Genomic DNA, 11,927 nt, shown 5'->3' with positions numbered 1-11,927 from the left:
AGTGAGTACATTGTGGCTTTAAAAAATCTATACATTCACTGTCGTTTCTGAAACTTTCAGGACCGAGCATTGCGTGACCATTTTATTTGTGGGTTGAAAAATGAAGCAATCAGAAGAAAATTGTTGACAACCACTAACTTGACTTTTGATTTCGCTTGTCAGACAACTATGTCGACGGATATGGCCAACTAATACTCCTGAGAATTTTGCACCATTTCCAGTCATCAGACTGAGGTGAATGGCTTGCAGTTTAAAAGTACAAGGCAGTTTGGCCCCAAAACATCACAACTGGCCAAGATAACAGCACACTGAAGTCGTGCTATCAGTATCTGGGACAACACATTGCTCAAAGCTGTCCATTTGTGAAGGCAAAGTGTTTCTTCTGCAAGAAAACTGGGCATCTTGTGAAGGCATGCTGACTGAAGAGTAAACCGATATTCAATGCTGGAAGTAGAAAGCGCCAGACACTACATAGCATTACATAAGAACATAAGAACATAAGAACTAGGAACAGGAGTAGGCCATCTAGCCCCTCGAGCCTGCTCCGCCATTCAACAAGATCATGGCTGATCTGGCCGTGGACTCAGCTCCACTTACCCTTATTGCTTAAAAATCTATCTATCTGTGATTTGAATACATTCAATGAGCTAGCCTCAAACGCTTCCTTGGGCAGAGAATTCCACAGATTCACAACCCTCTGGGAGAAGAAATTCCTTCTCAACTCGGTTTTAAATTGGCTCCCCCGTATTTTGAGGCTGTGCCCCCTAGTTCTAGTCTCCCCGACCAGTGGAAACAACCTCTCTGCCTCTATCTTGTCTATCCCTTTCATTATTTTAAATGTTTCTATAAGATCACCCCTCATCCTTCTGAACTCCAACGAGTAAAGACCCAGTCTACTCAATCTATCATCATAAGGTAACCCCCTCATCTCCGGAATCAGCCTAGTGAATCGTCTCTGTACCCCCTCCAAAGCTAGTACATCCTTCCTTAAGTAAGGTGACCAAAACTGCACGCAGTACTCCAGGTGCAGCCTCACCAATACCCTGTACAGTTGCAGCAGGACCTCCCTGCTTTTGTACTCCATCCCTCTCGCAATGAAGGCCAACATTCCATTTGCCTTCCTGATTACCTGCTGCACCTGCAAACTAACTTTTTGGGATTCATGGATGAGGAGGTTCTGGAGATGTACGTCATCAGGAGCACAAGGGTATATAACAACAATTCGTGATATATCGTCATCCAAGTAGACATTGCAGGAACCAGGATACCCATGGAAATCGACACTGGTGCATCTGTGTGTATAGTACCGGAGTTAGTATATCACGGCAAGTTGGGTGATTTTCGATCGGAGAAATCGAAGATAGAGTTGCGAAGCTACTCAGGAGTGCAAATTCCTGTTGTAGGACGTATCCCCGTACCAGTGAAATACAAGGATCAGTTTCAAAGATTGCCTCTCATAGTAGTGGCAAGAGACAAGCCTGCCTTAATAGGTAGAAATTGGTTGGGATCACTGAACGTTGCTAAAGCCAAACTTGGTACAGTCAGTAGAAGAGAAACAATTAAGACAGAAAGAGAATCAAGGTAGAGTAAGGGGGAGAAGTGTGAAATTGAACCAGAAGGTTAAAGTGAAGAACCATCACCATAAATGATTAAAGTGGTTACCAGGAAGAGTAGTGAAGATATGTGGCCCTCGCACATATTTGATCAAGATGTTTGATCATGGCAAGGTTAGGTTTGTTTACATTGATTATATTTTACCTATAGATGTGGAAGGAGTTGAAAGTTGGAATGATTCGATTATTTCTGATGAGTCAGATAGTCTTGTTACAAGTAGAGTACCAGTAGAAAATCCTACATCAGATGTACTAGAAACAAGTTCAAGAGGAAGTCAGAATGTAAATCTGAGTCCGAGTCAGGTAGATAAACAGTCTGAAGTTGTAGAGAGTTTAAATGTCGATCAAGGGCATCCTTTGGAGAAACATAGCCTAGAATGAGTCTAAGTTCAACACCAAGTTTGGAAAGTTCTGTTCAAGAGCGAATGTATCCTCTTCGAAATAGAAAACCAGTGGTTAAGTTTGATTTGTAAATATGGAAAAATAAATCTATGTGGCCGAAATTCACCCCTGCCAAAAACGGGGTGCACTTACTATGTTTCAGCTGTTTTCACTGCCGCAATGGAAGCGCTGGCCTCTTGCAAGAAATTCAGCTCTTTGTCTTTTTTTTCCAGCAGGGTGGAAGTTGATCATAATGGGGGCGGAGGTGAGGGCGGGAGCAGAGTGTCCGTCAAACTGGGAGTGGAAGTGGGGGTGGGCACAGTGTTCCCTGCTGTCAGTCATCAGCGTAGTGCTGATAACCTCATCATGCTGGCATGTCACCTATTGTCTCTCCTCTTCACTTAAAGGGGAGGGCCGCTGTGAGCTCTGCGATTAGTTTAGTTAGATCCACTGGGCTACCTGGGAGGGTTTTGGCCAGCCCAGTGGCCTGGCACCAGAGAGGTTTCCAGGCTGCCTGTTGACGACCTGGCCGAACTCGGGGGCATAATTGTCAGACCAACCTGGCAGTTGGCCGACAAAAAAAGATAAGATGGTGGCTGTGGCAGTGCGCCCTCCCCTTTAATGGTGGCTGCACCAGCATTTTGAAGACAGTGCAAATACAGTGCACTGACCGTAAAAACTGTTGGGGGCACCGAATGGCGGACCGAAGGTTTTTCCAGGTAAATTTTGCTTCGGGGTGGGTGATCGGCAGTGCGCATATTGATGACGCACTTAGGAGGGTTCAGCAGCAGTGGGGCGGAAGTGGGGACTGCCAGAAAAACTACCAATGTGAATTTTGCGAGCGGCGGCCATTCGACAAAAAATCGGTGGCCACTCGATACCGCCGCGTGGCCATCACTTTCCGACGGTAACAGGCCTTATTGGGAGGCTGAATTTCGGCCCCCATATCGTTTGTTGTGTATAACCATGCAAGTTATGAATAATGATTATTTTGTCAAGATTACTTCCTCTTTAAGGAGGGAGAAGTGTAATATACTGCTCCACCTAGCGGACTACTAATGTACTGCAACTACTGATGTAAATAATAAATGTGGCAATGTCAGATGATGACAGTTTTCTGTATCAGAGCCTTCTGCTAGTGTGTGCTTCTTTGTGATGTCATAAGAATATATCACAGACACCTTACAGGAGTCATCAGGAGAAAGGGTGCAGTTGGTCATTTGGATCTTGATAGCAGTTCTCCTTGCTCTGCATGATGATTTGGAGAAGGAGTTGAGGCTAGACAGAGCAGCACCAGCTTCTGGAGAAGAGAGGGTCAATGAGGGACAAGGAGGGGGAGAAGAGCTCTCAGCAGGAGGCCCTATCCACCCAGGGTCTTCAGAGAGCACTACTCCTACAGTCACATGACCCAAGACCAGTGCATGAAGAAGCTGAACTTTACCAAGGAGGGCATTACAAAATCTGTTGCCTCATGGAAGAAAGACTCAGATGTCACAGCACAGCCAGGACTGCATTGCCTGTGGTAGTCAAGGTCACAGTATCACTTAACTTTTATGCTATTGGAACCTTTCAGGCTGCCATAGGTAATATAAGTCTAATATCACAATCCTCTGTGCACTTTTGCATAAGAGAGGTCTCTGTGGCTCTATATGCTTTGAGGATTGACTATATATCATTCCCTATTGCCAGAGAAGACTAGAGGCAGAGAGCGCTCGCATTCGACAGAATTGCAGGATTTCCCCATGGTCCAGGGGTCCATTGACATGTGGCCATGCGAGCCCCTCATTTAAACTCTGAGGTGTTCCAGAACAGGAAGGGATTTCATTCCCTCAATGTGCAGCTTGTCTGTGACCACCGACAACGCATCATGCTGGTGAATGCCTGCTATCCAGGGAACTGCCACGATACATTTATAATGAGACAGTCATCTGTCCCATAGATCTTTGAGCCCTAATGCAATGTGCATGGCTGGCTAGTAGGCGACAAGTGATACCTTCTGATACCATGGCTCATGATACCCCTGAGAAACCCCCAGACACTAGATGAGCACTCATACAGTGAGAGCCACTCAGCCACCACTAATTGTGCAGGCCATTGGGATCCTGAAACAGAGGCTTAGCTGCCTTGACTGGTCAGGAAGTGCCCATCAGTTCGCGGTTGAGAAAGTGCCCAGATTCGTAGTGATTTGCTGCATGCTCCACATGGCGATCATGAGAGATCAGCCCTTACCACCAGCAATTGCGCCAGAGGGTCAAGCTGAGGAGCCACAGGTGGAGGAGGAAGAGGAGGAGGAGGACCAGGGGAAAGCACCAGAGGCTTCCAGGTAGATGGCTGCAGCTGGGAGGGATGCTCGCCCCCATCTATTTGAACAGTGTTTTTGAGAGTCATGCTCCACCATCAGACTCCAGAGCACTGTTGCCACATGATGTACCTTCCAAAACTTAGGATTCGTCAGACAGTCCATCATCGGCACTCAATCCTTTCAACCCCATTCCCACGAAAATCACAATGAAAAAGACCACTGATTCCACCACCACCCATTTACTATAATCATTGTTAATATACATCAAAAACAAACTATGTAAACATGACAGAACCAACATCACTTAAAAAATATTAAACTTCATCCTGGTATTTACCCTTAGTGGTTATCTAGAAGTGCTCTTGTGTAATCTAGTGCTTCTACGAAGTGCCACCCGAGTAGCAGCAGCAGGCGAGGTTGATGGCTGTGGAGAGGGCAGTTCAGATGTCCTCCTGGGACACCCTCGAGAGACTGTGGGCCGTTGATGGCCTTGCCTCAGACTGCTCCACCTTAGCATGGGCTTCAGCAGTCTGGGCTGCCTGGCCGACGGGCAATGGTAGAGAGGTGGTGGAGGGAGCAGGAATGCTGCCATCCGGAGAGAGGCCAGTAGGTTCCTGCTCCATGATTCCCACGCCACTAGGGTCAGGGCATCTGTTCAGCCAGCCCACTGAACTGGTGGAGGACAGATCTCTGGACATCGGAGACATTCTACAAGCCCCTTTCAACAGAGGAGCTCAGAGCCACTATGGCAGCTGCCTGAGCTTCCACTGCAGCAGGTTGCCATTCCACACAAGCTGCAATGACTGCAATGCCTGGGCCAATATTTTCCCTCAATCACTAAATCAGATTACCTAATCATTATCACATTCCTGTTTGAGGGAACTTGCTGTGCACAAATTGGCTGCCGCCTTTCCTACATTGCAACAGTGACTACGCTTCAAAAAGTACATAATTCGCTATAAAGTGCTTTGGAATGTCTGGTGGTCATGAAAGGTGCTATATAAATGCAAGCTTTTCTTTTTGCAGGGCAAGCTGTGACCTCAGTCATCAGATACTATATGATACTGGGCTCCACAAGTCACAGGCTGGAAGTCACCGGCCTCTTCATGCTGGAGAGGATGAGTTCCAGGCTTTGTGTCCAGCCATGGATAGAGGTGGAGGCAAACTCCTCCAATTCCTAGATACGACCAGTAGGCTTTCATTGCACCAAGCATTTAGTTTGTTGCACCCATCAGCCTTCTGAAGCTTGGCCCTGCGAAGTCATCATGTAACTCCTCAACAGTATGCAACCTTGTTCCCCCAGAAAGGTGGCTCCTGTGATGTCCCTTCTACCCTGTGTGTCTGCTGCCCACTCGTGCCAGTACATCCCACTGTAAGGATCTGTGTTCTACCCTAGCTTCTAATTCAGGTGTGGTGCCGATCTCTGAGATGGTGCCTGTGACAGTGATAGTCATTGACGCAGTGCCTTCTTCCTCACTCTCCTCCTCCCCTACCTCCGGGGGACGAGGTGGCTATTTCTCTTCCTCAACTTGCTCCACAGGCCGAGGTGCATCTTGCTCCTGGGAGCCTGTAATGATAAAGCTGGAATGGTTAGGGTACAATGCATGTGGCCACTATAGGAGGATGTGTGTGATGAGACCATATGGAGTTTGTGGCTGAGGTTAGGTTCGGGTGATTAGGAATCAGGAACAGTTGTGCATCTACAAGGAAGCTGCAGTAGCCACATACCTTTAAGAAAGATGCCCCCTTCTCTGCATCTGGCCACAGGGTCTGCCACTCCTCTTCCGATCACGGCCAGCACTGCCTCCTCAAGGGAAGTGATACCTTGAAGTTGTGCTTAACCTCCCCCGGCCAGGACCTGCTGCTGTCTGTTATGTGTTAATTTCTCCTGGAATTGAAAGTGGTGATTGTGAATGAGTGTATTGGCAGCGGTGTATTTGTGTGTGTGTGTGTGATGCCTCACATGGTTGAAAAGATGTGAGATCTGAGGTGTGAGTAGTGCCTGTGAAGGATGTAATAGTATGGGTTGTGTGAATGTCAGTACAGAGTTAGATAGCGGATGAAGTGTCTTGAGGTTGTGATGCTGCAGTTATTGAGAAGTGTGTTGTGAGATGGGATCTTAACTTGACCACTCGTGTCAAGTCATTACATTTCTTGCAGCACTGGAGCTATGTCCTGGGGCCAGGGTTCATGGCTGTCATCTCCCGGGCCATCTCCTCTCACATGCGGCCCATCAGCTACCTCAATGGCCTCCTTCTCCTCTCTACCTCCTCCACCAGGACCTCCAGTGCCGCATTGGAGAACCTTTGCGCCTTCTCTGTTGCTTCTTGCTGCATCCTTCCACTCCCAGCCTGTGCACTCCACACCTTCAATGGAAATGTGTAAGTGCAAGCTACATATAGAGCTCCAGGAAAATTGCATCTATTCAGCGTTTTGAGTTCTAAACCAGCAATTGACATTTTCTGTGCCTGCAGGCATGTTCAAATCATGATAATCAGCAATTAGCCCAAAAATGGTGTGCTAAATCCGCACTTTCAAACAAGGATTTCTTATTAGCACTGCATTCCTTTAGTGCCTGTTTTCACCCTTTTGGTCAAAATAACCCACCCAAGCATCAGCAGGCTATTTGACCTTGGAGGGCAACCTCCTTGTTCTGTGCACAGCACTGTATTATTCATTTGCCTTTGACGGTTAGAAGGAATTCTACATCTTGAATAAGTTTCCGTAAGATATGGGAGAACATTTCACAACACAAACAGAAGTCAAATATAAGATTAAGAAAACTAATGGTATCATTAAAATGATTCAAACGATCAGCTGTTTTATATGATTCTTTAATATGTCTTTCCTCACCTTTTTAGTTGAAAGAATGGGTCTGTTAGCTGTGCATCGATCTTGTAAATATGTTCATGATAACAACGGTTGGTATTTTTAGCAAAATCATGAACATATTCAAAAAGAATGTTTAGAAGTTTGCTAAACCTATCTTCCAGCGGCACAGGCTATTTCACCATGGAAGGTATTTTCCTTACTCTATTTAATTACTGTTGACCTGTAAATGGAATTCTACTGAAATGGACATCTTCATAAATGCACTGATCATATCACTATATAGCAGTCAGACCAAATGGGGATTTCAAATCCTGGCAGAAAGCGGCTGGGTGAGTGGAGGCGACAGCAGGAGGCCTGACTGATTTTATCTACCGGATAGCTGCCTGCCTAAAACAGGTGGAAAAAGGCAGCTGACTTGCAGTTGAAGTTTGGCCGCTCTCCAGCGCTCAGGTAAGTTGTGAAGAGGAGGACGGTTTCACCTAAGTCTGGTGAGAAGGAGGGGAGCCCCAGGCAACAGAGACCCAAACTTCCCTTGTCTGGCCCAAAGGAGCACTCCTGTGCCTCATGGCCTACCATGGAAAGGTTTAAAATGTATCTTAGCCTGCTCTTCTTTCAGATCAGATTTCACTGAGCGCAGGGTAGCTAGAGAATTACCTGCAATGGTTTCTCATCCCACTCCCACATCGTTACCTCTGGTGTCCTCCAAGTGTCACTTCTTGGCCCCCTCCTATTTCTCATTGACATGCTGCCCCTCAGTGACATCATTCAAAAATACTGCATTAGTTTCCACATGTACGCCGACAACACCCAGCTGTACTTCATCACCACCTTTCTTGACTCCTCAACTGTCTCTAAATTGTCACACTGCTTGTCCGACTTCCATGCAGAAATTTTCTCCAACTAAATATTAGGAAGACCCGAAGCTATTGTCTTCAGTCCCCATCACAAACTTCGTTCCCTAGCCACCGTCTCCATCTCTTTCCCTAGCATCTGTCTGAGGCTGATCTAGACTGTTCGCAAACTAAGTGTCATATTTGACCCTGAGATAAGCTTCTGACCACATATCCACGCCATCACTAAGACCACCTATTTCCACCTCCGTAACATCACCCAACTCCGCCCCTACCTCAGCTAAGCTGCTGGTGAAATCCTCATCCATGCATTGGTCACCTCTAGACTTGACTATTCCAACGCACTCCTGGCTGGCCTCCCATGTTCTACCCTCCCTAAACTTCAGGTCATACAAAACTCTGTTGCCCGCGTTCTAACTCACACCAACTCCCGTTCACCCATCATCCCTGTGTTCGCTGACCTACATTGGCTCCTGGTTGAGCAACGCCTCGATTTCAAAATTCTCATCCTTGTTTTCAAATCCCTCCATGGCCTCACCCCTCTCTATCTCTGTAATCTCCTCCAGCCCGACAACCAATGTTCCCTCTAATTTTTTTCATTTATGCACGGTCCCTTTAAATTTGCTGTGGTATTTTTACCAGTGGCAACAACTGGTGAGCAGCCTGCGCGTGACTTCTGCATTGGCCACGCACCTTAGGGGAAATGTTGCCTACAAACCTCAGAGATATCGGTGCTCTTCTAATTCTGGCCACTTGCGCATCCCTGATTTTAATTGCTCCACCATTGGCAGCCATTCCTTCAGTTGTCAAGATCCTAAGCTCTGGAATTCCCTTCCTGTACCTATCAGCCTCTCTATCTCTCTTTCCTCCTTTTAGAATGCTCCTTAAAACCTTACCTCTTTGACCTGCCCTAATATCTCCTTATGTCAAATTTTGTTTGGTAACGTTTCTTTGAAGCGTCGTGGGATGTTTTACCACGTTAAAGGCACTTTTTAAATGCATTTTTGTTGTTGTAAAATGCCATTAGGATCCTATGTACTTCATAGGACTCCGCTTTGCATAAAAGTACATGGCTCCAGCCTGATTCAGGCGGGTGCTGAACAACTCCAAAAAAAGCGGTATTGAAGTCTTTGCGAGGTGGTAATTGAGTGGGAAATTGACTCGCTTCATTTTAAATCCAGGCAGACGATGGAATTAAAATCCCCCCCACAAATGTTTTCAGTTGGCTGTAGGCCTATGTATTTAGGACAGGCTTCACTGTACTAAAATGAATAACAGGACCTCTGTTCAATAAGTTCTTAGTAAATTTTACACTAAGTAATGCTTTTTCTTTCATCAATTATAGATATTGAAACTACAAGTAGACATTTTGTTGTACGTTCTCATATAAACATAGCTGACCTCTGATTAAGAGTTTTGATAGTTACTCGTTTCTCTGGAACTTTCAACATGTAAGTCTCAGTCTACACAACGATCAGATGCACATTTACTATTAAATAAATACCTTTGTTTTTCATGTCATTAGTTATTACCTTATCTAAACCACAAGCTCTTTTCCTGCAGGACAAAGGTTCTAAACATGTTTCTTCCAACTTTTTCCTCACGTAACTCAAGAATCCCAGAAGATTGTGACCTTAATTCAAAATTCCAATATTTGCCAACAACTTCAGTGAGACAGAAAACAAATTGCAACAGCTGCAAGTTGACAAGGTCACACGATCCCATGTCATGTAATATCTACACTAAATAAGGCAGTAGAAGCACGTAGAAATGATTAGATTTCATCTGTGATAACCATCATTCTGTTTAACAAGAGTACTCAAATCAATTTATTTGAAAAATCAGACAAAGTTTCTGTTGCAATATTGGACCATATTTTATTCTTTAAAAAACAGAAATTACCACGACTGAGAGTTTTGAAACATGGATTCCAGAGAATGTGATTTTTTGAAATAATGAAAAAAATATCAAGCAATCAGGATGCATGAGGCAAAATAAAATAAATGGTACAATTTTAAAGGGGTGCAGGAACAGAGAGACCTGAGGGGTTCCATTCACCAATCTTTGATGGTGGCAGGACAAGTTGAGAAAGCTGTTAAAAATGCACATGGGGCCCTTGGCTTTATTAATAGAGGAAGTACAAAAACAAGGAAGTCATGCTAAACCTTTATAAAACACTGGTCAGGCTTTAGCTGGGGCATTGTGTGAAATTCTAGGCACCACATTTTAGAGAAGGATGTCAGGCCTTGGAGAGAGTGTAAAGGAGATTTACTAGAATGATACCAGGGATGAGGGACTTCAGTTATGTGGTGAAGAAGGTGCAAAATTCACAAGAAACCCTCCCCCCCCCCCCCCCCCCCCCCCGTGTTTGGGCTCACTCGAAAGGAAATTTAATTTGGGACTCTCTACCGAAAGGTTTGGAACTCTAAAGTGCTTAGGAAAGAAACTACAAACTTTAATAGAATTTTGGATTTTAAAAGACAAACTCAAGGCTGTGGGCAGGCCTAAGGAACTAGCAGGAGACAGTCTGATTAAGTGAGGCTACCTGGGTGTGAGGACTAAGTTAACCTGTCTGGAGGAATGAGTATTCAAGAATTGTTCCACCACAAGAAACATTTACATCACAAAATCACCCAGAGATAGCTACCCATCAACATGGGTCTGGAAAACCATTTCAGCATATACATCACAAAGAGGCCCAATCCAGCCTGTATGCGAAAGACTAAATACAAAAGGACATTGCAATTACCAAACTAATATTTCCATCTGGAAACAGTTTTCGAACATCAACTCATCCAAAACATAATACATTTTAACAAGCCCGCCACAATATTACAAAGAAGAGCCAAGCCCGTCAAAATTATACAAAGGATTTTGAACAGATTTGGCGCCAAGATTAGAAACCCTGAAATCGTATAACTGGCCCCCTGTCTCAACCGAGGGTATGCCATACTACACCAGGTGCTATACTGCGAGTAAGCCATCAAGACAAGGCGAGAAACCAACGCGACAGTTGTAAACTAACTTCTCCAGACTCGAAATCCTGAAGTCCTGAAGGAAGGAAGAACATCACCATCGCGGCAGCAACCGACCACAATCAACGTGGTATCAATGGAAAAACCATCGCACTCCACCAAACTCGAACCAAACTCCAACGGGGAAAAAAACCGAAGAATCGAAAAGTTTCCACTCTACAATCTAATCCTGACCTACCAACGGGTAAAACATTACCTAAAAGACTGTAAAAACCTATTTCTAACAAAGAAAACCAGGTACTGACCCCATAGATCCAAAACGCACCGTACCGCATCAGCGGACTCAACCCAACTGAAGAGTGTGCAGCAAGAAGTCTTCTCTGACGTTCGGGGTGCGGCAAGCAGACCCTACCGCATCCAGCAAACCCCGAAACTGTGATCTATCGTTAACTGTCAAAAGAATTGGTAAGCATAGTCCCTGCCTGCCCTGGAGTCCAACCTAGCTAGAATTAGGTATTGGGAGGTGGGAGGTATGATTCTACTGTAACCCCCTTTGAATGTGTAGTGTATGGTTCTTTATTAGAGTGATTATAAGTTTGACCTTGTACCTTTCCTTGTATTCTTTATTAGAGTGATTGTAAGTTTGGCCTTGTATTTTTCTTACTAGAGTAATAAGCTTGTATTACCTTGACTGTAATAAAACCAAAGTTCTTTTTGCATCAAACCAATGTCCTCTGCACTTTTGTCACATGCCCCAAATAAATCCAGAGTACAGAACCCAAGGGAGTGGGAGTGATTCGAACCGCTCAAGTTGGTCAGAAGGGAACCTGACCCCCCTCATAGAGACCACCCCCTTACAGTGGAGAGACGGGGATTGTTCTCCTTAGAACAGAGACTGCTATGGGGAGATTCAATAGAGGTACGCAAAATTCTGAAAGGTTTTAATAAAGTAAATAAGGATAAACTGTTTCCA

The sequence above is a fragment of the Pristiophorus japonicus genome, chromosome 10, assembly GCF_044704955.1.
Source record: "Pristiophorus japonicus isolate sPriJap1 chromosome 10, sPriJap1.hap1, whole genome shotgun sequence".
In the NCBI taxonomy this organism is placed as follows: Eukaryota; Metazoa; Chordata; class Chondrichthyes; family Pristiophoridae; genus Pristiophorus; species Pristiophorus japonicus.
Note: the sequence above shows the minus strand (reverse complement) of the source record.